Raw genomic sequence first — 25,385 nt, forward strand, 5'->3', positions numbered from 1 at the left:
ATTCTCAAGGATAGACCATATATTGGGACATGAAATCAGCCTCAGCAAATTTAAGAAGACTGAAATCATACCAAGCATATTCTCTGATCACAAGGCTTTGAAATTGGATATCAACTGCAAAGAAAGCAGGAAAAAACACAAATACATGGAGGTTTAACAAAATACTTTTAAAGAATGACTGGGTCAAAGAAGAAATTAGAGGAAAGAGCAAAAGATACATAGAAACAAATGACAATGAAAATACATCCTACCAAAATTTTTGGGATGAAGCATAAGGAGTTTTAAGAGGGAAATTTATCTCATTACAGGCCTATCTCAAGAAACAAGAAAAATCACAAATAAATAATCTCACGTTACACCTTAAAGAACTAGAAAAAGAAGAACAAATGAAAACCAAGGTCAGCAGAAGAAAGGAAATAACAAAAATCAGAGCAGAACTAATGAAATAGAGAACAAAAAGACAATAGAAAAAATTAATGTAACAAAGAGCTGGTTCTTTGAAAAGATTAACAAAATTGATAAACCCTTGGCTAGACTCACTAAGATAAAAAGAGAAGACACTAATTAACAAAATCAGAAATGAAAAAGGGGAAGTGATCATGGACACCACAGAAATACAAAGGATCATCCAAGAACACTATGAAGGACTATATTCCACCAAATTCAATAACCTAGAAGAAATGGACAAGTTCTTAGAAACATATAGCCTGCCAAGGCTGAACCATGAAGAACTGGAAAATCTAAACAGACCGATCACCAGTAACGAAATTGAATCAGTCATCCAAAACCTTCCCAAAAGCAAAAGTGCTGGACCAGATGGCTTCACTGGTGAATTCTACCAAACCTTCAAAGAGTATCTAATACCAATCCTGCTCAAACTCTTCCAAAAAATTGAAGAAGAAACAGTACTCCCTAACTCATTTTATGAGGCCAACGTTACCCTGATACCAAACCTGGTAAGAACAACATAAAAAAAGAAAACTACAGACCAATATCTCTGATGACTACAGATGCAAAATTCCTAAACAAAGTTCTAGCAAATTGCATACAACAATGTAGTAAAAAGATTATTCATCACGAACAAGTGGGGTTAATTCCCGGGGCACAAGGATGGTTCAACATCTGCAAATACATCAAAGTGATACATCATATAAAAAAAATAAAGGAAAAAAAATCATATGATTATATCAATTGATGCAGTAAAAGCTTTTGACAAATACAACATCCATTTATGATTAAAACACTTAATAAAATAGGTATAGAAGGAAAATAGTTTAACATAATAAAGGCCATATATGACAAGCCCTCAGCCAATCTCATAGTTAATGGTGAAAAACTGAAGCGTTTTACTCTACGTTCAGGAAGATGACAGGGCTGTCCCCTATCACCTCTGCTTTTCAACATAGTGTTGGAAGTCCTCGCCAGAGCAATAAGGCAAGAGAAAGAAATAAAAGGCAGCCACATTGGGAATGAAGAAGTTAAATTATCACTTTTTGCAGATGACATGATGCTATATATAGAAAACCCTAAAGACTCCACCAAAAGCCATTAGTAACAATCAACAAATACAGTAAAGTTGCTGGCTACAAAATCAACGTACAAAAGTCCATTGCATTCCTATATACTAACAATGAAAACTCAGAAAAAGAAATACAAAAAACAATTCCTTTTGCAATTTCAGCAAAAAGAATACCTAGGAATAAACTTAACCAAGGATGTGAAAGACCTATATGTTGAAAACTACAAGACATTTTTAAAAGAAATTGAAGAAGACACAAAGAAATGGAAAGACATTCTGTGCTCATGGATTGGAAGAATCAACATAGTTAAAATGGCCATATTACTCAAAGCAATATACAGATTCAATGCAATCTGCATCAAAACCCAAATGGCATTTTTTAAAAAAATAGAAGAAAAAATCATCAGATCTGTTTGGAACCACAAAAGACCCTAAATAGCCAAAGCAATCTTAAGAAAAAAGAACCATACGGGAGGTATCATATTCCATCACTTTAGCTTGTACTACAGGGCTACAAGAATCAAAACAGCATGGTATTGACAGAAAAACAGACACAGACCAATGGAATAGAATTGAGAACCCAGAAATAAACCCACCTAAATATGAACAGATAATTTTTGACAAAGAAGCTAAAAACATACAATGGAGGAAAGACAGCCTCTTCAGTAAATGGTGCTGGAAGAATTGGATAGTCACATGCAAAAGAATGAAACTGGACTGCTATCTGTCACCATGTACCAAAACTAATTCAAAATGGATCAAAGACTTAAGCATAAGACCTGACACAATAAACTGCATAGAAGAAAACATAGGTATTAAACTTATGGACCTTGGGTTCAAAGAGCATTTTATGAATTTGACTCCAAAGGAAAGGGAAGTAAAGGCTAAAATAAATGAATGGGACTATATGAAACTTAAAAGCTTCTGCACAGCAGAAGAAACCATCGACAAAATAAAGAGGCCACCAACTGAATGGGAGAAGATATTTTGCAAACTGTGCCTCCGATAAGCGGCTAATATCCAAAATATACAAAAAACTCATGAAACTCAACACCAAAAAACAAACAACCCAATTGAAAAATGGGCAGAGGACCTGGAGGGACATTTCTCCAAAGAGGACATACAAATGGCAAATAGACATATGAAAAAATGCTCAACATCACTAATCATCAGAGAAATGCAAATAAAAGTCACAATGAGATATCACCTCACCCCAGTCAGAATGGCTATCATCAACAAGACAAATAGTAACAAATGTTGGAGAGGCTGTGGAGAAAAAGGAACCCTCATACACTGTTGGTGGGAATGCAGACTGGTGCAGCCGTTATGGAAGGCAGTGTGGAGGTTCCTCAAAGAATTACGAATAGAATTGCCATATGACCCAGCAATCCTTCTAATGGGTATCTACCCAAAAAATCTGAAAACATTTATACATAAAGACAAGTGTGCTCCAATGTTCATTGTAGCTTTGTTTACAGTGGCCAAGACATGGAAACAACCAAAATGTCCTTCGATAGATGAATGGATAAAGAAGTTGTGGTATATATACACAATGGAATACTGTTCGGCGGTAAGAAAAGATGTTATAGGAACATTTGTGACAACATGGATAGATCTTGAGAGTATAATGCTAAACAAAATAAGTCAGACAGAAAAAGCAGAGAACCATATGATTTCACTGATATGTGGCATATAAACCAAAAACAACAAAAGAACAAGACAAACAAATGAGAAACAAAAACTCATAGACACAGACAATAGTTTAGTGGTTACCAGAGAGTAAGGGGAATGGGGGGTGGGTGGGAGATGAGGGTAAGGGGGATCAAATATATGGTGACGGAAGGAGAAGTGATTCTGGGTGGTGAACACACAATGGGATTTATAGATGATGTAATACAGAATTGTACACTTGAAATCTATGTAATTTTACTAACAATTTTCACCCCAATAAATTTTTTAAAAGCTAAAAAAAACAATTTGACAAAGAATGAAAGCCTTTTTTGATTATAAAATGAAAACTCAAAAAATAAATAAAAAATAATAAAATAAAAATATTTCTTGATAACATCTAATATCTAGGCTACTTTTATGTTTCTGTAATTATTCAAATATGCCATTTTATAGTTTACTTGCTAAACCAGGATTTCTAGAAGTTTATTAATTGTACATACTTGTTAAATCTCTTAAATCTCTTTTCATCTGAAAACATCCCCTTTTTTCCTATGCTAATGTCTTGTTGAAGTCACTGGTCGTAGACAATGTCACATTCTCTATTTACCTGACTGTACCCTCCTGGTGTCCTTTCACCTGATCCTCCATCCCCTATACAGCCCATTGACTGGGGACTGAATACAAAAAACTCTTTAAATATTTTCCTTTAGAAAAATTTTTGTAAACATACTTCACACATTGTGCTGTGTACTTCATCCCGAAATTCATATAATATCCACTGTGACACATTCATGGATTCTAATGTTGATCCATGTGTTCAAGTGAGAGTTTACATTTGGAGGTGTGGGAGGCTCTTGTTGCTTTTATATTTTATGCATTTTTTAAGAAAGAAAATGGATACACTTTGCCACATCAACATTTGAAACTTTATAATGACACGTATCACCTGAAATAAAATTAAGACAAATGACATGCAGGGAGAAAATATTTTCAAAATATAGAACGAACTATCTGAGGCATAAATAACTGCAAAGAAAGAAGTAAACACAAGTGATGACTAGCAACTAAAAATAATGAAAACAACTAATAGAAAAGTTGCATGAGTTCCTTGTATATTTTGGATATTAGCCCCTTATCGGAGGCACTGTTTGCAAAAATCTTCTCCCATTCAGTTGGTGGCCTCTTTATTTTGTCGATGGTTTCTTCTGCTGTGCAGAAGCTTTTAAGTTTCATATAGTCCCATTCGTTTATTTTAGCTTTTACTTTCATTGCCTTTGGAGTCAAATTCATGAAATGCTCTTTGAACCCAAGGTCCGTAAGTTTAATACCTATGTTTTCTTCTATGCAGTTTATTGTGTCAGGTCTTATGCTTAAGTCTTTGATCCATTTTGAATTAGTTTTGGTACATGGTGACAAATAGCAGTCCAGTTTCATTCTTTTGCACATGGTTATCCAATTCTCCCAGCACCATTTATTGAAGAGGCTGGTGACGGAAGGAGAACTGACTCTGGGCAGTGAACACACAATGGGACTTATAGATGATGTAATACAGAATTATACACCTGATATCTATGTAATTTTACTAACAATTGTCACCCCAATAAATTTTTTTTAAAAAGTTACTTTAAAGGAAATGTCTTTATGTTCCTATTAGTTTTTTGGTAAGTTTTTATTCAATAATAATATGTATACAGAAAAATGAAAGAAAAGTGAGCAAAGAATGCCAACAAGATACGTGTAGAAAAGGAAAAAATGATTGTCAATAAAAGTATGGAAAGGGCTCAATTTCAGTAATAATCAGGGAGAAAATTAAAATTTGAAGATACTTTTTTAACCCTATCATATTGGTAAAGTTTACTAGTTTGATTTATTCAACAAATATTTTTATATTCCCAACCTACCCAAGATCTAATTCTACGTGTAGCTGAGAACAAAGTAGGGGTCCTATCTTTGAGAAATTTGCACTACTGAGCAGGTAGTAGTCAATTAATAAGTAAACAAATACAAGAACAACTTAACTTCAGATAATGATATCTCTACAAATAAATAAATAGCATCACTTAGTAGACTGGGGTGGGGAGTTAGATGATCTGTATAGGAAAGGCTTCACAGGATAACAGGTGGGTCACTAAGATATTGCTGGCCATGTGAGTATTTGGAGATGGAATGGTGCTAGGGTGGGGAAGAGATGGGCAGAACTTTCCAGAGTGAAGAGCTGGGCAAAGATCCAAGACCAGAACAAGTCTGCTATTTTGGAGGAGTAAGGGACCAGTGTGTCCAGAGCACTGTGGATGGTGCAATGTCTGCCATATTACATCATGTCAGAATTTACATAATACATCCATTTGTCAAGAGCAGTCTAAGGGACTCAATAGTGAGACCTAAAATTTAGGTCAAGGGAATGGTGGAGAGTACAGTTTTCAGAGAAACAAATAAGGTAGAACATAGAAAGCCATGTTGACTGGTTGGTGGGAGAGGAGGACAGTAAGGTGAATAAAGTCTATGAGGACTCCCAGATTTTTTATCTGAATAAAAGTGTTAAAAGGGTATCATTCAATGAATAAAAATGTTAAGGAAGATGGAGAACAAATGTCTTTCTCCCAATGAAGCTGTAAATTCCTTAAAGATTGGGCTCAGGTTGACATGGTGTTCAATATGTGACCCAGAACTAGTCCCACAGAAGGTGAGTTGAAATAACATATTAAAACAACAATGGTCACAATAAGAACATCGAAACCATTGGATCATATCCTGATAACAAATTTTATTAACTTGCTCCAATATTGCCATTTCCTACTTGAGAAAAAGAAATTTGATTTATTAAAGGTGAAATAGAGGATGGGAAAATGAGTAGGGTAGAATTTTTGTTCATAATCAATGGTTATAAAAGTAAGGACAAATTTACAGACAACTGTTTGGGGATGTTTAGGATGATGAATATCGGGTTAGGCAAGCTGCTGGGTCAGAAGATTAAAGAGGCTTCCTTTACAGAAAGGCCATCCTCAGTACTGGCTTGAAGACACAAATATATCCACAAGGAATGTGCACTGGGGATGTTTGAGCACACAGGTATTCAACCAATATTACTGAATTGAATACAGGTATATATTCATTTCCATTCTTTTTTAAGGATACTAAAAGAATAATTTTAATGGACTGATACATTTTGTTTTTTACAATTCTTATCCAAAACTTCTATCTAGGGAACTACTCAATTTCATTTTTTCTAATAAGTGGATGAATGAAGCTCAGATTAACTGTCATTTCCCTCTAATAATTATTTACTACAGATTTCTGAGAAATATTTCAAAAGGCCATGCTTACACAATGTTGAATACCAACTTTAGAAATTATTAATTCAGCAAATCCAAATAAACTTCCAATCAAGAAGAACTGAAGTGATTTCATAATATGTCTAAATATTGATTTTTGTTCTTCAACTTTTGGGTGATTCAATAGCAAGATAAGGAAATACCAACCAGGGATTAAAATCCCAATGTTGTGACCATTACACATTGTGACATGTGATGGTACAGATGGATATGGAGATAGGGAGCACAAATTAATCTGCCTTATCAAATCCCTCCTCTCTTATATCTCAGCTGGAGGAATTTCAGTTTTACTATCTATCAACAATGAATATTCTTTCCCTCTTTGTACTCAAGGAACATTTATTATATAATACTCTGTTTCACTCTAATGTGTATTCTGACTACACTAAATATAGGATGTTACAACTCTTACTGACATACCACATAACCCAGAGTGTCACACAATCCCTGAGAGTCAATCAGATACTGAAACACTGAAAGTGTGGCTTTCTTTTATGACTAGAAAGGATGTTTGAAAGGCATTGTATAATTCACTGAACTTACATTCCTATGTTCTACACCTCCTAGGTATGAAATGATTTATACATGTTTTATTCTAAGATCAGATAAACCAGAATCACTTGAATTGCCCATTTGTTTTCTAAAGGACTTTCCTGCTCCTAAAATAAGCTGCTCTTCCTTGCTTCTCTGAGATTTATAGGTTAGTTATAGCACTTCCCAAACTTTTTTGCTTGCTTAAACTCAGAGTCTCATGGGACCCAGTACATTTTTTTTTCTGTAATTAATACCTTACAAATCCTGTGCATTCTGTGTGAAGTACACTTTTACCAACATAAATGAGATCTAAGTAAGGAGCAGCCATGTCTTTATTAAGCATGGCTGATGCAAAGAAAAAGTCATCATTTTACTCATTTTGCTTTCTGAAATGTAAGAACCTATCGCTAATCAATTGATCCATTAATAGGTAGACACAAATTCCTTACAAGGGTGTCACTGCAAGTTTGCTGATGCTCAGGAAGGTAGACTGAATCAATCTCCTGAGACAAGGCAAAGATAAAAAAAAAGGGGGAATTATTTTCTAAAGAAAGGAAATAAGTGGACAGAAACACTCCAGCATGGTCAAATCTGCCTTCTTGTCACAGTAATAAAGACATAAGAGAAAGAGCAAGTTAATAGGAATAAACATATTAAAAATAAATTATCCAGAATAATGCATTTTTGGGCAATCTCATCCGACTCTCACTTTAAAGGTGGTGGAACTGAGAATAAGAGCAACCAAAACTAGCAACTGATATTCCTGAGACTAGAACCCAAGCGTCCTGATTTCTAGCCCAATGTTATTCCCATGCAAAGAGTCTTCCTCCATTATAGTTTGGGCAAAGCTGACCCCGGTTCAAAGAGAAAGGTTTGATATCAAGATAAAGCAGTGAACCTGACTTCAAAGACAGTCAAGAGTCAATAAGGGGAATAAATGATTCTAAGGCTTACAAGATTTAACCAAGAGTAAATTGGAGGGAATTTTCCTCAGCCATGGATAGGAATGGGTTCTTGCCATCTGTGGCAGCATGGATAGACATGGATGGTGTTGTACTGGGTGGAGTATATCAGACAAAGACAGATGCAATGAGATTTTGCTTACATGTGGAATCTAAGAACAAAATAAACAAACAAAACAGAAACAAGAAACAAACAAACAAACAAAAAAAAAGTGAATTGGAGGAGAGTGAGGTTATCTGAGCCGAAGCAAGTTTGTACCACAAGGCAGTGAATATCCTGAGTGGCAACTAAGTCTCCATAATGCCACCAGGTTGATAGATCATCTAATCATTTTTTTCAAATAATTGGGTTATTTAAAAATGTCCCACTTTTTACAGTCAGACTTTGATTGCACAATCTCACTTCTGGAAATTGAACCTAAAGAGATAAATGTGAAAACATCCATACATAAAGATGCTCACTGAATCACTCTAACAGTGAAAAACTCTAAGCAACCTAAATGTTAACCGGGAAGAAATTAGTTAAATAAATGTTGGCAACTTTATGGCATTTCGTTACGGCATCTTTTCAAATATAATTTTTTTTCAGTTACAGTTGACATAGACATACAATAATATATTAATTTTAGGTATACAAAAAAAAAGAAAAAAGTCCCATTTTTCATTAATTCTTTAGTACCTGCCTATATATTTCTTTTTTGCAAAAGAATTTATTCTGAACTTGGAATTAAGACTCCAAATTCCAATGGAAGGTAGATTGTTTATATAGATATTAATCTAGGTGCTCCTCAATTGTTGCTATGAAGGCAGTTGGAAAATACACACTCTTTGTCATATGAAGCAATATTTGTAGTTTTAGAACTGCTTACAATGCCAGTGGTGGGTTGAAAGGGATTTTTGGATAAATCTGATGATTTTGTCAAAGAAAGTTCTTCAACTTTGTATGATAGAAAGTATGTCAAGATATTTGTACCTCCCAGGCAGCACATATAAACCATGAAAACATTGTAAAGAGAAGTTGCAGAAGAAATAAGGATGTAACAGAGGCAGGTAGCTTGATTTGTATCAGGTCAAAGACACTGCTGCTGTCCCACCCACCTAGACCCTTACCGATTCACCGAACTGCCCCTCCACTCCCAACTGCCGATCCCTGCATCCCTTTGCTTGAAAACTTTGTCTGGCTGCTGGAGTCAGCTCTTCCCAAAGATGCTACTGGCTGGAATTGTTGAGGAATTAATGCCCTGGGAGCAGCCTTTGACCACTCACTGAGAAAGGAAGTGGATAAATACCCCAGCCCTCTAGCCCTTGGATGGAGTTAACCCTGGGACAGATTTCTATACTGGCTGGTAGAGGTCCCCAGTGGGATTAAGTTTCTTTGCCCACAATAGTGACTGGCTTGATGACATGCCCTTTACAAAATGTTTCCCTCTCTCACTTCCCCCACTCCCTGACCAGTGTTTCCTGGAATCACCCCCTAAATAAACTACTTGTACTTGAATCCTTGATTTTGGTCTGCTTCTCAGGGAACCCAAGTCAGACAATATGACTTGACCCACATCTCTTCTTAGATTCATTCCCCTTGAGTAGGGTTAGTAGCAAGGGGTGGGCACCATGAGGGCCTGAGTTCTTCCTGAGTGCTCTCTCACTCGTGAGTTTTCTGAGTTCCAGTTGGGTGAATGTGACCCACTTCTGCACCCCTTCCCACTTGGCATATCCACTGCCAGGATCAGAGAGCATTGGGGTAAACATGACATTTTCCTCATGCTCAGCAAAACAGGAAGTTCATTAAATTTGGTATAAATCTTTACCTTTAAGTTCCAGTTGGTGATTTATTTTCTCCTTCTGTTTAGATTTTTTAGAGCATAGGTGCCAACCTCTGGAATCCAATCCAAAACCCCAAGCGTAGTCCTGTTGATAAGTCAACAAAAGCCCTGTTTGCACAACGCAAGTTAAATGCAAATCCCTTATCCTTGAGAGCGAGTCTAATGATCATTTTTCAATGTTATGAAAGGTGCCATGTCAAAGCATCTTACTAATTCTCACCTGGGCTTCTGAAAAACATCTTCTGGCTGCCTTCCTTGAAAGAAAATCCACAGATAAATAAAACCTCTAAAGGAACACCATGGCGGCAAACACATCTGAGGGGAGAGAAAATCGCTTCAGGATGCAATTGGCAGGTATATTCCACTCTTATCACTACATTGCATTTGGAACTGCAGAACAGTTCCTTAGTGTGTGTTTCTTCATCTACTAAGGGGTTTTAACATGGTTCTTACATGGGATCTTAGAGAAACCTACCTAGCATTGCTAAGACATTGTTAACTTCCACTTGTTATTAGCTGAGATTTGGGCATGTGACTGAATCCATGTGATCCTCTGTTTCCTCAATTTAGGATTGCTAAAAGGATTAAAGACATTCCTCTCTTTGTTCATTCATCCAAGAAATATTTATTGAGCTTCTACTCTGTGCCATAATTGGGCTAAACTTGGGAATATACAGGTGAACCAATGCATTTTGGCCAACAAAAAGAAAGTGAGTGGTAATGAAGCAGTGAAAACAAAGAGATGGAGAAAAGAACGAGGTTGACAATGTTGGCATGAGCCAAACCACACCAGGCCTCAAAGCCTGGGATAAGGGGGTTTGGTCTTTATACAAAGAGCTTTTGGAAACCGTGAAACGGAAACCATTAAGCAAGGGAATGAGAGGCATGAGAATAAATTAGGGGCAAGAGGAGAATGGATGAGATAAGAAATAATAACATAAGGCACCTAGATCAGTGTGGCACAGGATAGGATTCAACAAATATAAGTTCTTTCCTCTCTGCTTTACTCTCTATCACTCAGAAGCAAGAGTTATCATCCTGCCTTTAACCACCTAAGGCAATATTACCTGGTAACTGTTAAGCTGTCACCTAACTCCATGATCCAATTATACACATAGGGGCAAAGATCATTTATTCTTGGCAGGAGGAAATTGGGAATTAAATTTTATGAGCTAACGTAGAAAAGGTTTCTGTTTGACAAGAATCATCATAAAATTGTTACACATTTCATATCAATGCATACGAGTATAAAAAAGCACAAAAGACGTTATGGGATTTGGAAATCATATTATATGATCAAAGACAGTGCAAATGATTGGGCAAGAGTGAAAGTAATATGCCTGCATAAATATAAGGTATGTGTCCCTGAAAAGTCCTTGACAAGTTCGTTAAATCCTTTTTTGGTAAATAGAATAAGTATCTGAAAGTGCAAGGGCAGTTATTAGGTATAGGTATTGTTCATGAATTTTTGCAAGTAGGTAAAACACAAGAGCTTTTAGTTATAAGACTTAGTATGGAAATGTTGGCATTTATAGATTGGTAAAGATAAAGGCATTTAAATGACTGACTATGACTGAACAAAGATATTTCTGTTGAACACTTATCATTAAAATATACAAAAGATGGACAAAGACAGAAGTATGTTACCATTAAAGAACTTCAAGGATACCAGGAGACTAAATAATAATGATGTTTTTAAAAACAAAAATTTTAAAGGCTCCCAGAGGCCTTTTTTTCTATATTTAGATCGAGAAAAACAAGGAAATGATAAGCCCATTACTGGGTATAAACTTAATAATCTATCAAGAAGAATAGTCTTACAATTGGGTTTATGAAAGAGAGAGTCATAATCCATAATTGATGAAATGCTAAGAAATTATCCAGACTTTGAAATGGGAACGAAAGAACTGGCAGATGAAATAACAGAGCTGTTTTTGATAATTTAAAAAAAAAAAAAAAACTATCATGAGAACTGTCAGAAGGCTAGAGAGACGTAAATGTTGCCATATATTTAAAAGACTTATTAGGCTGTATTCTAGAAATAATAAGCAAAGGACTTTGTGTTTGATTTCTAGAAAAAAATCAAGAAATGAATTCTGAGCTCTTAATAAGAGGTCAGCATCAGGAGCCAAACTATGTTCACTAGAAACAGGAACTTCCCCAGGGCTGTTAATTTCTCATTGTGTTACCAAAGAGGGAGATCAGGACCACAAAAGAGTCACTGGATTTACTGCCGGGAGACACGGACAACTTACTAAAAGAGTATTGTGCCAGGTACCTCTAAATGGAAAAGGTTCACTGCTGATGTAAAATAAAGATGAATTCCTCATTGCATTCAATCACATTCAGGCACTCCATCTGCTTTGGATTCAGGTTTTCAGCTGGATTTTTAGTGTGGGTGGTCAAATCTACGAATAAAGTTCTTCATGCAAATTAGATAATGCATAGTAAGAAGTTGCTAACCTGTGAACTATGAGACAAATGCCATTTCATATCATTATTCTTATTAAAATTTAATGCCATCTGTCATGCCGGGCAGCCTGCGGGGTCTCTGCTCCCCCTCCCTACTTAAGAACGCAGGACATGGTGAGGCCAAAAAGGAACACCTACAGAGCCATAGACAGGAGTCATATTAGTATATTCTCGCTGGCAGCACTATAGTCTCACTGGAGGCTGGATCCACACTGTCCGCAACCCACCATCCTCTTGCTAGCCCCCATTTTCCTGCTAAAGTAGCCACAGCAGTTATATTAGTGGCCAATGGCTCACTCGTTACAGCTGACGGCCAACTAGCCACAGCTGATGGCCATCCAATCACAGTTGATGACCATTTACTACCTGAGCCAGCACCATTCCACGTGAGCCTGGAAACTGCACTTTTTGGGGCTCTGTCCCCACACTCCACCCCTACAGGCTCTTGCTTCACAATCTACGCGACAAGCATTTTCCGCAAGGGGCCATGTGTGAGGAGCCTGGAGGTGAATGCAATATCCTGGGCTCAGCCAGGGCTCTCAGGGCACTGCCACTCTCTTTGGGCCTCTCAGGGTACCGTGCTGGAACAACAGCGACTCACAGTTAAGGTGCTTATATATTCTTGATGGCGGCCAGTCAAGACACAAAGCAAACATCCGCCAGTTCAACTACATGGTGGTATGTTCCCAAGCAAACAGTCAAGTGATCCATTAAATAAGGGATGGAAAGCAATTCCCCATAGTCCATAGTCATTTCGCCAGGGCTGTCCTCGGGGTGAGGGATGACCCTGACCTCAACCTCATCTCCCAAGGAGGACTCAGCAAGCCTTTCCTCATGGGACAAGTCCCGCATCCGGGCTGCCTGAGCAGGAACTTCCCGGCCCACAGGGCCGCAATGTCCTTTGCTCTCTCCAGCCTGTGCTGGTAGGAGAACCGTCCACGTCATCCCACCCCTCCATGGGGGTCCAGCGCTCTGGCAGCTGCTCCTCCTGGTCTTCCAGAGACTGCGTGTTCATACACACAAACTGCTCCACCGTCCTTCGGAGAGCCTTGTGTGGGGACAGAGCCCCAGGGAGTAGTTTACAGGCTCTCGGCCTCACGTGGAAAGGTGCTGGCTTGGCTGTGGCTGATTGGCTGTCGGCTGTGGCCGGTTAGCCGATTGGCCACTGGTATAACTGCTGTGGCTACGGAGGAGAACCGAGGACTGCCGAGGATTGCCGAGGAGCCGAGCAGAGCCAAGGAGAGCGAAAGAGGAGAGGAACAGAGTCGAGAGAGTGGAGGAGAGTCGTCGGTCGTTCGGTTGGCGGAAAGGCGGACGGCAGGTCGCGCGGCCGGTGAACCCAGCCTCCAGTGAGACCATGGTGGTGTGGCTCCCCTGCCTATGGCTCCATGGGTGTTCCTTTTCGGCCTCACCATATCCTGCGTTCTTGTGTGGGGAGCAGGAACAGAGACCCCGCAGGCCGCCCGCCTGAAAAATGGTGCGGCGAGCAGGGTCTCCTGCACGACACCTTGGCCGGCATCGTACCCTGCTCACTGCGCCATTTGTCGTGCAGGAAGTCATATGGGGTCTCTGCTCCCGCTCCCTGCACAAGAACACAGGTGTCGTGCGGGGCTGCCTGCGGGAGACCCTGCTCGCTGCGGCATGTGTTGTGCGGGGCGGCCTGCAGGGTCTCTGCTCCCGCTCCCCACATAAGAACGCAGGACATGGTGAGGCCAAAAGGGAACACCCACAGAGCCATAGATAGAGGAGTCATACTAGCATATTCTCGCTGGCAGCACTATAGTCTCACTGGAGGCTGGATCCACACTGTCCGCAACCCACCATCATCTTGCTAGCCCCCATTTTCCTGCTAGCGTAGCCACAGCAGTTATATTAGTGGCCAATGGCTCACTGGTTGCAGCTGACGGCCAACTAGCCACAGCTGATGGCCATCCAATCACAGTTGATGGCCATTTACTACCTGAGCCAGCACCTTTCTACGTGAGGCCGAGAGCCTGGAAACTGCACTTTCTGGGGCTCTGTCCCCACACTATCTTTTCTAATAAGTGAACAATGTTACCATGATTTTCTGGATAATGGTAAAGCTTAGTGACTTGTAGAAAAGCAATTGTGTTTGGAATTAGCTAAGTAATAATCATCTTATAGTGCTATACTGATACTGCCAGGAGAATGAAGATAAATTTCTATGATAAACGTTGAGGAAAGCACCCATCCCTTTTGCAAGAGTTTTAGCTTGGCCAGGAAACTAGATAGTTTTGCTTTAACAGGGATGGTGGAGGCTGCATTCTTATCCCATGAGCTCCATTCCAACATGGCCCCGGGGAAGCTATGCACAGCAGAGCCCTTACATCATCTGTACTATATGTACACTTGGCCAGGCTGTGTAAACTTTGACATGTGGGTGTCAATCTTTCTCATATTTGCAGATGGCTTTATCAGAGCGTGATTAGTTTCCAGAACAAATTTGAGCAAAAGAAAACATTACCTACAGTATGTAAGCCAACAGACCAGCTAGTTTTCAGATTTGTCTATTTACATGGGCACTGGATGTTTTGCTAAGGCTCTCTAAAACTGATGGTAATTGAACAGTGCCAGTGTGTTAGTGGAAGCTGATGAGTTGTAAAGGTTTTATAAACAACCAGGGTGGATTTGGCCACAGCCTTTCTAGTAATGTTTGTTAATCTCCCTGAGCAAGTGTGCACCTAACACAATGTAAATACTCCAGAATTTGGAGGTGTCAATAGTGTAACTTTTACTGTTTGTAAAATCATTCTTTGATATCATCAGTAAGTTTACTGAATGTCCCATGGCCAAATATAATAAAACCTTAAGTAAGCGCTTGCAGAGAAATAAGGGAAAACATGTGTTTTATTTTTACCCCACTGCATGTTTGTTAAAGGATCACCGTAGACAGATAAATACAATGGTGACGGTGCCTGTGTGTAGATTTCTGTTTGACTTCCAGCAAAGGCTAGTTTTATTCCACTCAGAGAAAGAGAAGTATCTGTTTAAAATTATTAGATGGCTTACTGTAGAACTTCCAGGAAACATCTTTATGGTCCGCAAATTATCAACATCTAAGACAAAGTTTCTTTAAGATTTATGTCAATTAGAATTGCGAGTGTGGGTTTAGGCAATAATATCCGTGTTCAGGTATAGAAATTCCTGTGCATACACCTGTTTGTAGGAGTGGCTGTGATTTCAAATGATGTCAAATGTTGTCTGATGAAACCAATTATTTCTGGGCACACTTGGGAACCACTAGAGGGCCTATCCATTTGCAAGAGTTTTCTGGAGAATGAGTAAAAATCCTTCTGAATGTCACAGAAAAATCTTTGAAAGTTTTCCCATGTGGTGTGTGTGTGTGTGTGTGTGTGTGTGTGTCTGTGTGTGTGTGTATCTGTGTGTGTGTGTATCTGTGTGTGTGTGTGTGTGTGTGTGTGTGTGTGTGTAACCTTACTGACCATTCCCCACCCAAATCACTGGGGAGGGCCCCATTGTTGATAAGCATAGAAACTTTGGGAATCTGCAGTGGGTGCATAAAACAAGACCACAGCCCTCAGGGTTAATAACCAGCCCCTTTGCCTGCTGTATTGATGGACGGCAGATGAAATGAAGCTGCAGTGACATTTTAAAGAGGAATTTGTGAACCACAGATATGAGCATGACTGGTGCAGCGTAGCAGCACATAAAATCAATACAAATAACCCAAACCTTAATACCTTGATCCGAAGAAGAGTCTAGCTTTATCAGACACTGGGAGGGGAGTAGCCCAAGGCCACCTGCGTGGTGCATGCTATTGACTTGCTGCTCCCAGAGGCATTAAGCCAAGCACAATTAGGAGACTTATTTCTTTTTTCTTTTTTTTTTGAGGCATTTCTTTCCTCAGAATGTTCTGGGGAAATGTGTGCCAGAATAAAAAATAAAAAAAATCTTTATAAAGCATCCTTCTAGCAGCATTGATTTTTTTTATGTTGTCGTTGCAAAAACTAAGACTTATGTTTTGTTTTTCTCTCCACATTTTACAAGTTTTCTCTGTTTTTGAGTCTGTGAAAATAGTCTGAAGACGTATACTGCTTTTCTCTCTGTGTGTGGTTTCTAAAGGCTGGGCAGGCGCCTTCCATTTTGTGAGCTCATAATTATACTCTCATTGTTCTCTGTGGGAAGGAAATCATCTTCTCTGCTTCGTGGCATAAAACTCTAAGTTTGTGCAGTTAGCCATAACAACCAATGGGAGCTAAGACCCAGCATTATAAAGGGGTGGGACACTATTGATTGCAATATTAACATTTTCCTCTTTGCATAGTTACATTTAAAGGAATGAGCTAAAAAGAATCCTATAACCAATTTCCTTCGGAAAAGGGTATTTTTGAAGAATATCTGTTCTATTTTCTTGTTTTACTTCCTCGATATGTGAGGGCAAAGAGTGACTTCATTTTTCAAAAATGTGAAAACTCAGAGTTAACAATGTTTTAGACTTTACAAAGTATGTGCAATGAGCACATGAAATACGAGGGGGAGCACAATTTTTTCAAGCACATTTTTTTTAGCGATTTTTCTTGTGTGCAGCCCTTGTTAGGTTTTATTTGGAAGGAAATAGAAGGCCCAGTAAGCACTAGATATACCAGTGTGTAGACTATTCCTAATGTTGGGGTGGAAAACTGACCATCTTCTGAAATCACTCAGTCTCCTTTTTCGAGCTAGATGTATTAGTAGCCAAGCAACCTCATTTATAATAAGCAAAGACGTGGCTTACTAAAATAGAGCAGTCTTTAAGTAGTAGGGGGCTACATCTCTCACAAAACAGAAAAATTAAAACTACGAGAATTTATTTTCTCAGTCACATTATTCAATGCTTGGAGGGAAAGCCAATAACTGGTCTTGTGAGGCCTGTGTGAATAGGAGGAGAAGAGGATGAACTCTTCTCTATTATTAATTATTTACGTTTTTAAAGGATAACCCTCTGCCTTTTAATTATGGGATGTGAGATGTGGGATGTGTGGGCACAAGAGGCTTCTGTCTGTAACACTGTCTCGCTGAGCTGTGAGGAGATGGAAGACAAACGGTCCACATAATTGAGAATGGCTTGTCCTTAGGGCCAAGTACACCCCAGTCCTGGCCTGAATTGGAGTTTCTCCCTTGCCCTCATCTGCCCCAGACAAGCCAGGTGCGAAAGTCCTAAAGCTGAAAGATCTCAGGGTTCTGAAACCTGCTGGGTCCTGTGCAAATGCATGTGTGAACTCGGGGCCCTGCAAGGTGAAAGTCACAGCCACATGGAGTGGCGTTCATTAATGTGTGTACAGAGTAACTCTGTTTGTTTGTAGGTCCTTAGTAGACGGGTGTCTAATGTTGACTTTTTGAGGCTAAAATTGTTTGAATTTTCTATCCCAACTCTAAGCCACCTTACAGACGGCTCTTTTTTTCCCATGCTGTTTGTACATTCATTACCTTTTAAAATATCTTGAAGTAGTAAACAGTTCGACAATTCTCCTTCCTTCCACCCATTGTCAAGAAGAATGGGATTCCAGACCGTCAAGGGCAGTGTCAGATGCTGTCACATGCAGCTTGCCCTGGTAGTAAATATTTGGAGCTTTGGGGCAATTATTCCCACACATTGTACAGTCTTATAAATCCTTAGTTAAAGGCAAATCGGATACTTAGAGAAAAACACATGGCCCAAGACAGGTTTATAAGACTGCATTTTTAGTAATATAATCGACACAGACTCTGATTTTTTTGGTTAATAAATTGTTGTGAAGGAAGAAAGGGATAAGATAAGAAATAGAGTCTCTCTGTATTTGTATGAATGTGCATGTGTATGTGTGTTTTCTGTAACTTCAACAAATTCCTAAAAGTCACACTGCATTTTCTTTAGTTCAAGTAAAGGAGTTCGTAATTTTCTACTTAGGAGAAAGATAAAATCATTTCATTTCAGCCACCTTATTTCCAATCTTTGTGCATGAAGAAATGAAAGCACATCTCTATTCCTTTCGCCTAGGATGCGAGTTGGAAAGGCACAGGGACAGGGGTGTATACCCATCTGGCTCCTTGATATTCTTCCAGGGAGAATTCTCCTTTGTTCCTCTAGGGAAGCAAGTTAAAGAAGGCTTGTAATGACTACATTGTCAGGTTAAATTAAATGCAGTGCCGTCCTGGCCTGTCAGCTTAAGGAGCATCCGTCTCTTTCTGGGCTCTTGCGGAGGCCCTTAATGTGTCAGTTAAAAAGCCAGGCACTTTTCAGCCTATTTTTTGTGTAGAGGCATTCTAGAACAGGTCCTGACGCATTTCAACCTTGGTTTTGTACATGAGTGTGTGTCTTTCCTTGGCGGTTATAGGTTAGAAACTACACTGGCTTGACTTTTATACTATCTTGACATAAACATGCTTACGGCAAAGAGGTAGTTGCTCTGTGGAGGATGTCAAATGCCCAGCAGTGAGTGGCGTAGGGGCCGCACGCCCCAGGGTGAGAGACGTTAGCGCACAGGAGCGAGGTGTATGTGGCAAACTTAACAGCACCCAGCACTATCTCCAGGTGAAGGTGGAAATCGAAACCATTGCTAAGTATGAGGATGACCCTCTTTGGGGGCTAACGTGAGTTTTCAGGAGGTAGAGCACTGCATTATAACAAAGGCTATGTGTGATCACCCTTGTCAGGCCTCAGCTAGAGTTTATGGTATTCAAAGCGAGAGCCATATCTGGACAAGGACTTTGAGGTCCAGGACTTGGTGTTGGAAGAACTAGGTTCAAATCCCCATCTTCAAATATCTATGAGCAAGGACTTGCAAGTTGCTTGGGTTCTATGAATCTCCTCCTTTAAACATCCTAGGAGTAATTTCCTACTTTGTCAGGCTGTAGTGACCATCTGCGAGCTAATGGGTACAAAAGCAAATGATAAATTGCCAAGTTTGTGAAAAAATATAATGGTTTGATATTCAAGAAAGAAGAAGAAGACATCATAAGTTATAAATGTCTAACCACATATACCTAAAACTAATATAATATTGAATGGCAACTATAATTGAAAAAAAAATTTTAGGAAAAGAAAGACTGGCTACCAAACGTGTTAGCTATGATTGGAAGGCATTGAAAGGAAAGTGCTTGGTCAAGGGAAGGAACAAGGTAAAAAGCACCCAAGCCATTTTTTCTCAGAAGTTTTATCAAGGCTCATTTAGGGAGTCTCTAACTAAAATGTCAGAGACTCTGTCTGACCAGAAGAAACTGATGGCACTTACTGCAGTTTATAAATAGGCAAGTCTCTAAATCTAGCTTAGGGTCATGGAAAAGAGCACCTTTCACTCATACCTCATAAGTAATATTGGAAATTAATGTCAATCTGACAGGTTGGGTTCTCTGGGAAGCAGACACTGAGAGGGAGTTAAGAGTGCAAAGTGTTTAATTAGGGAACAACAATGTAAAAGGAGAAGGGGAGGAAGCAAGTTGAGGGTCAGTGCAGACCACAATGCAGACCTGCCCAAGTCTATGCCTTTTAAAAGAATTGCACAGTAAGCAGATGTTGCTAAACCTTTGTTCCTCTGTCATGCTCTGTCATTGGCCAGGGGCTGCCATAGAAGAGTTCAAAAGCTGAGGTGTTCTGGAGGCTGTCAGCTAACCCCAATCCTCATACCTGGGAGAGTCCTTATTTAAAGGGGAAATGAGTGGTGTATCTGTATGTCTGCCGCACTGACAGACACCCCTTGTCCATCCTCACCCCTTCAGGCTCACAGAGATCAACACTTTGGAAAAAAAACTTCTGCTGAGAACTTGATCCCTTTGTTGTTTTCACTGTCCTATGTATAAAGATGTGCATAATCAAATATTTGTTTTAAGAGTTGGATTAGATATATCTGATGAACTCTTGGAAAAACTGTCTTGCTTCTTTTTATAGCATATGAGAATTGTATAATCCATTTTGAGAGTTTCCCTTTTTGAATTTTAGCCTACATTTTTGATAGAGTATCCATGATATTTGAACTTTCATTTAACATTTTCATTCACTGTATTTTATATTTAGTCTTCATAAATGCTTTTCTGGAAGTGTGGAAATATAAAATATAAATATACATATGGATATAGATATCTATTGTTTCAGTGAATCATCCAGCTAATTCTGTTTTATTTTGGATACATATTCTGATTTAGTCAATTCTGCTTTTTGTTTTGCTTTCCTGGTCCCCTCTTTCCTTTACACACACTTTGTCAGGCTGGGTCTGCCTCTGCATCTGCACCATCAATCTCTGAAGCTTAGTTCAACTCTGAGATGTATCACCAGACAGAAACAAAAAGCCCTTCTTGGCATATTCTCTCTGCAGTTTCTCTCTGACTCGTCGCAGCACAGAGCTCAGCAGCAGAGATGTGGCTTCTCATCTGGGCCCCACCATTTATGAGCTGACCCTCAGGGGAGTCACTGAGCTGAGGTTTCTCCATATCTCTGCTTTACCTGCATAATTAACACCAGTTTGGATGAGGCATGCGTATTGGCTTCAATTACAAGAGGGAGCACCTTTCACTTTTAATCGATTACCTCACTCTGGAATGAATGGTACACACTGTTGCTACCTACACTTTGAACTGCAGTGATCACCCAGGTTAATATCAGGTAGTGTCTCTCAGTCTCTTGAACACAGGTCAAACCACATTAAATATCTCATACCCCAAGGAAATCGAAAGCCCTCTGATACATCCATACATTCCTGAAGGGCATATGTTCTTAAGGGCAACTCTGCCGCCAGGTTCCAGCTCCAAGCTTTTTCTTTGTTTCCAAATTGTATCCCAATCTTGTGACATGTCCCTCTTTGTCTACCAGGTCTGACAATTAAGTTCACAAACTTGTTGCAAAATGTTGCTAACTTTTTTTTTATATCAGAGGGATTATTTATTATGAATTTGTACCAACTGGACAAATATTTAACCTAGTTTACTATTTGGAAGTGCTGAAAAGGCTGCATGAAAAAGTTAGACGACCTGAACTTTTCACCAACAATTCATGGCTCTTGTATCATGACAATGCACCAGCTCACAAGGCACTGTATGTGAGGGAGGTTTTAGCCAGTAAACAAATAACTATTGGAACACCTTCCCTACTCACCTGATCAGGCCCCAATGACTTCTTTCTTTACCCAAAGATAAAGGAAATATTGAAAGGAAGACATTTTGATGACATTCAGGACATCAAGGGTAATACAATGACAGCTCTGATGGCCATTCCAGAAAAAAGAGTTCCGAAGTTGCTTTGCAAGGTGAACTAGGCCCTGGCTTCAGTGCATAGCTTCCCAAAGGGAGTACTTCGAAGGTGACTGTAGTGATATTCATCAATGAGGTATATAAGCACTTTTTCTAGGATGAGTTCGCAAACTTAATTGTCCACTTTTAAAATCCACTGACATAAAGCACTTGATAATGAATTAGATGTCAGTGAATATCTGGGCATTTAATGGGGGGAGGGTAGTCATATTGTGCCCAACACTAAGCAAATTAAAGTGATATTTTAGCCATTCATCTTTTAGTATCACTGATTCTCATGATCCTATTCCTCATGTGGTAGCCAGCTTTCTGCCATCTGATTAGTTCATTTCTGCTTCTCTTGTATATAATCCTAGATGTCGACATTCTCATCATTCTATTGTATAAGGAAATTCAATAATTTCCAGCTCTGAACTTGCATACACCATCATATTTGGCAGGAATGAACCAGTAGACTTTCCATTTAATCCAATGAATTTAATAGATGGTGATTGTGAGATAAATGACACCTTTTCCTAGTATATGGGAATATGATGTAGGCAATCACAGTACTTGACTTGAAAGTTCTTCTTGCCCTGAAATATATCCCATCCTATGCAACCCTCCAAGCCAGTGTGGGGAGAAAGCCCCAGAGAGCAGTTTCCAGGCTCTCGACCTCACGTGGAAAGGTGCTGGCTCAGGTAGTAAATGGCCATCAACTGTGATTGGAGGGCCATCAGCTGTGGCTAGTTGGCCATCAGCTGTAACCAGTGAGCCATTGGCCACTAATATAACTGTCGTGGCTACGCTAGCAGCAAAATGGGGGCTAGCAAGAAGATGGTGGCTGAGCTAGCAAGTGCGGATTGCAGTTAGCACGGCAGATTGCAGCTAACAAGTGGGGTTCGTTGGTTGGCAGAGACAAGCAGATGGCAGATTGCAGATCGTGTGGCTCCTGCTTCCTGAGTCTCCAACCCAGCCGCCAGCGAGACTATAATGGTATGACTCCCCTATCTATGGCTCCGTGGGTATTCCTATTTGGCCTCATCATGTCCTGCGTTCTTATGTGGGGAGAGGGACTAGAGACCCCACATTACACCCCACATGACAGCCAGTATGCAAGTGCAGTGTATGCTTAGGTACCAGCAATGGAAGGCTAACAACATTTTAAAAATAATTTGGTATTTGCTAGTGCTTAAAAGAGCCAGGGGATGCTTCCCTGGCTTTGGGGGGTTGGAGTTGGGCACTTTTGTGCTATTACACAAGGGACTGTTAATTTGCAAACAACCAGTCCTGCATTTCCATGGCCAAAAGAAGCCTGATCACAGGCAAAAGGAAGTCAGTGATCACAGAATGCCAGTGACAGGCAGGTCAGGGTGAAATCAAATGTATCCCATCTGCCCACGCCCTGCCCTCACCCCTTCATACACAAGGCTTCCTTACCTGTCCCTTTGTCTTTATTTCTGAAGCTAACCTGTCCTTCCATGCTCTCCTTGACTTTGCCATCCACCCTTAACACAGCTTAAGGCAATTTCTTCTGTAAATGCCCCCATCAGATACTTTCTACAGGAGTCAAGCAAGAATTCACAATAAGAAATGTATATCGACACATCGCATCAATAGTCAATATAAAACTGGAGCCTCAGACTCTAAGATGGTTAGAGTGATTCCCTCCTAAGGAGAAGATTTATAGAGAATTTTTAAAATTCTATTTTCATCTATCTGTATTTTCTACAATAAAAGTTTTCTACAAGAACATTTTTTTAATCAAAAAGAAAGTGAAAACAATAATTTATATTTAAAATGAGGCTACCGTGTTTCCCCAAAAATAACACTTATATTTGGTCTTATATTAATTTTTGCTCCCAGAGGGTCTTATATTAATAGGACCCTTATATTAATTTTTGCTCCCAAAGGGGCAATTTTTGCTCCATTAGGGCTTATGTTCATGGGATGTCATCCTGAAAAATCATGCTAGGGCTTATTTTCCAGTTAGGTCTCTTTTCGGGGAAACACGGTACATGGAGAAGTCACACGATAGGCTTGCCCAGCTGAGGGGGTAGAGAGGCCTGCTGATCTGTCTTTTAGACTATATATGACTTTTAAAAATCAAATTAGTTGTTAACATTTAGCAATCAATATATTTTGCCCATGTAGCTGACATGCTTCCTTCTCTTGGAAACTCCCATGAGGTACGTCAACATGGCCCAGGTGTCAAAGCCCCAGTGGCCAGGCCTTGGTCCACTGTGCGATTTACACTGTCACCTGGCGTGGAGCATTTAGTTATTTAAATAAGGGTGTGGGCAGCCAATTTCATCATCCACCTCCTTGGGGCGGATTGTGTTGCTTCCATCAGACACCCCCAATGGGAGGTGAGGGGAGAAGCGCATATTGGGCCTGCTGGGTTTACTTGTTTTCGAGTGGGCAGGTGGCTGTTTGCAAGGAGGAGCTCGCTGGGCCAGCATGACGTGAATGTCTGGTAAAGGAGTTTTACCAGATCATTTAGAGGAGAAAGGAGTAGACCCCGTGTGTGGGCCCGACCAGTTTAAATAAGAATCCAACGTCTCAGTGCTTATCAAAAGCAAGCCAAGCCTCTGGGCTCTTTTCAGGGCTGTGGATCTCAGTCTGCATCCAGGACCTTTCCTGGGGATTAAATGAAACTTAAACCTGCTAAATAAACATAGGCACAAAAAATCATTGGGAGTTGTTCACCTGGCATCAATCATCGCTGCCACAGTGTTTCTCTTCCTGACAGCTTACTGTAGGGAGGGATCTCTGAGCACTCGGGAACAAAGGTGAGAGAGAAAGAAAGGAAAATAGCAACAGAAAAGAAAATCTTCACATTGCAAGCTCAGGAAGAAAATTAAATGAAGGGAAACAGTTATCAACAGGAAGGTAAGTCCAAAATCAGGAGCGAGGTTTTTGTACTGGACTTTACAATGGGCTCTCCTTTTAACTCAATGGAATAAAATGTTTCACTTCACTGAGCAATCTCTGTAGCAAATATTGCGCTCAACACCTCATTCATTTGTTCATTCATTCACACCTTCATTTATCCATTCATGCATTCATCAATGTATTCCAAGTACTGGGGATATAATGGTGAACAAAGCAAAGCCCCTGCTAAAGGAAGGAAACAGAAAAGAAACAAGTGAACACGTGAATACATCATGTTGAGAGTGATAGATGCTATGGAGAGAATAAACCCAATAGAAGGTCAAAGAATCTTTGAGGTCAGCAAGTCAGAAGGAGGCCTCTCTGAGCGAGAGGCCCCAGAGCTGAGACCTGAAAGCAGGAGCCATCATGGAATGACCCCGGACAGGATGTTCAAGAGGAAAGAACAGCAGGTACATAGGCCTGTGGTAGATCCCTACCAGGCACAATTTGAGGGGCAGGCAGGAGGCCAGTCGGTTGGCCTGCATATGGAGTTCCGCCCATGAAAATCCAGCCAGTGGGAACACCTGGTGGTCAGGAATGCCAACCCTTTGTCTGAAGCTAGAGTACTGTTTTACTCTAGGCCAAATCTAAACCCTCATCAGTTTTTCACAGATATATATATATATATATATATATATATATATATATATATATATATATATATATGTATATATGTATATATATATATATATACACACACACACATATATTCACAGATTCACAGGTATATATAAATCCTGGGGCAGATGCAAACATGCTGACAAAATCCTGAACTGAGTTCTCACCTGAAAGCAGTCACAGAGCTTTCCCTATGGGCTCAGAAAACCTGCCAGCAGGAAAATGATCTTTAGGAAGACTGTAGGGCAGAGAGCTCTGCTCTCGAATTCAGTTTTCACTCAGCTTTGTTGTTGCCGTCTTA

The 25,385-nt window shown here is 39.8% G+C and overlaps 1 long non-coding RNA gene across 5 annotated transcripts in view; it reads right to left on the reverse strand.

Annotated features, from left to right (window-relative positions):
* The window catches only part of LOC148756056 (uncharacterized), a 187,881-nt gene that overhangs the window by 41,737 nt on the left and 120,759 nt on the right, over window positions 1-25,385 (reverse strand). For 2 of the 5 annotated variants that reach the window (XR_016018240.1, XR_016018238.1), the window contains exon 2: window positions 9,827-9,926. The exons of 2 other annotated variants lie outside the window; for them this stretch is intronic. This is a non-coding gene — a long non-coding RNA (uncharacterized LOC148756056). Of the gene's footprint in view, window positions 1-9,826; window positions 9,927-10,061; window positions 10,161-25,385 lie in introns of those variants that run through there. One more of the 5 variants, XR_016018239.1, reaches the window with a different exon arrangement.

Source organism: Rhinolophus sinicus, chromosome 13 (assembly GCF_057876585.1).
Source record: "Rhinolophus sinicus isolate RSI-liver-muscle chromosome 13, RSI-T2T, whole genome shotgun sequence".
In the NCBI taxonomy this organism is placed as follows: Eukaryota; Metazoa; Chordata; class Mammalia; order Chiroptera; family Rhinolophidae; genus Rhinolophus; species Rhinolophus sinicus.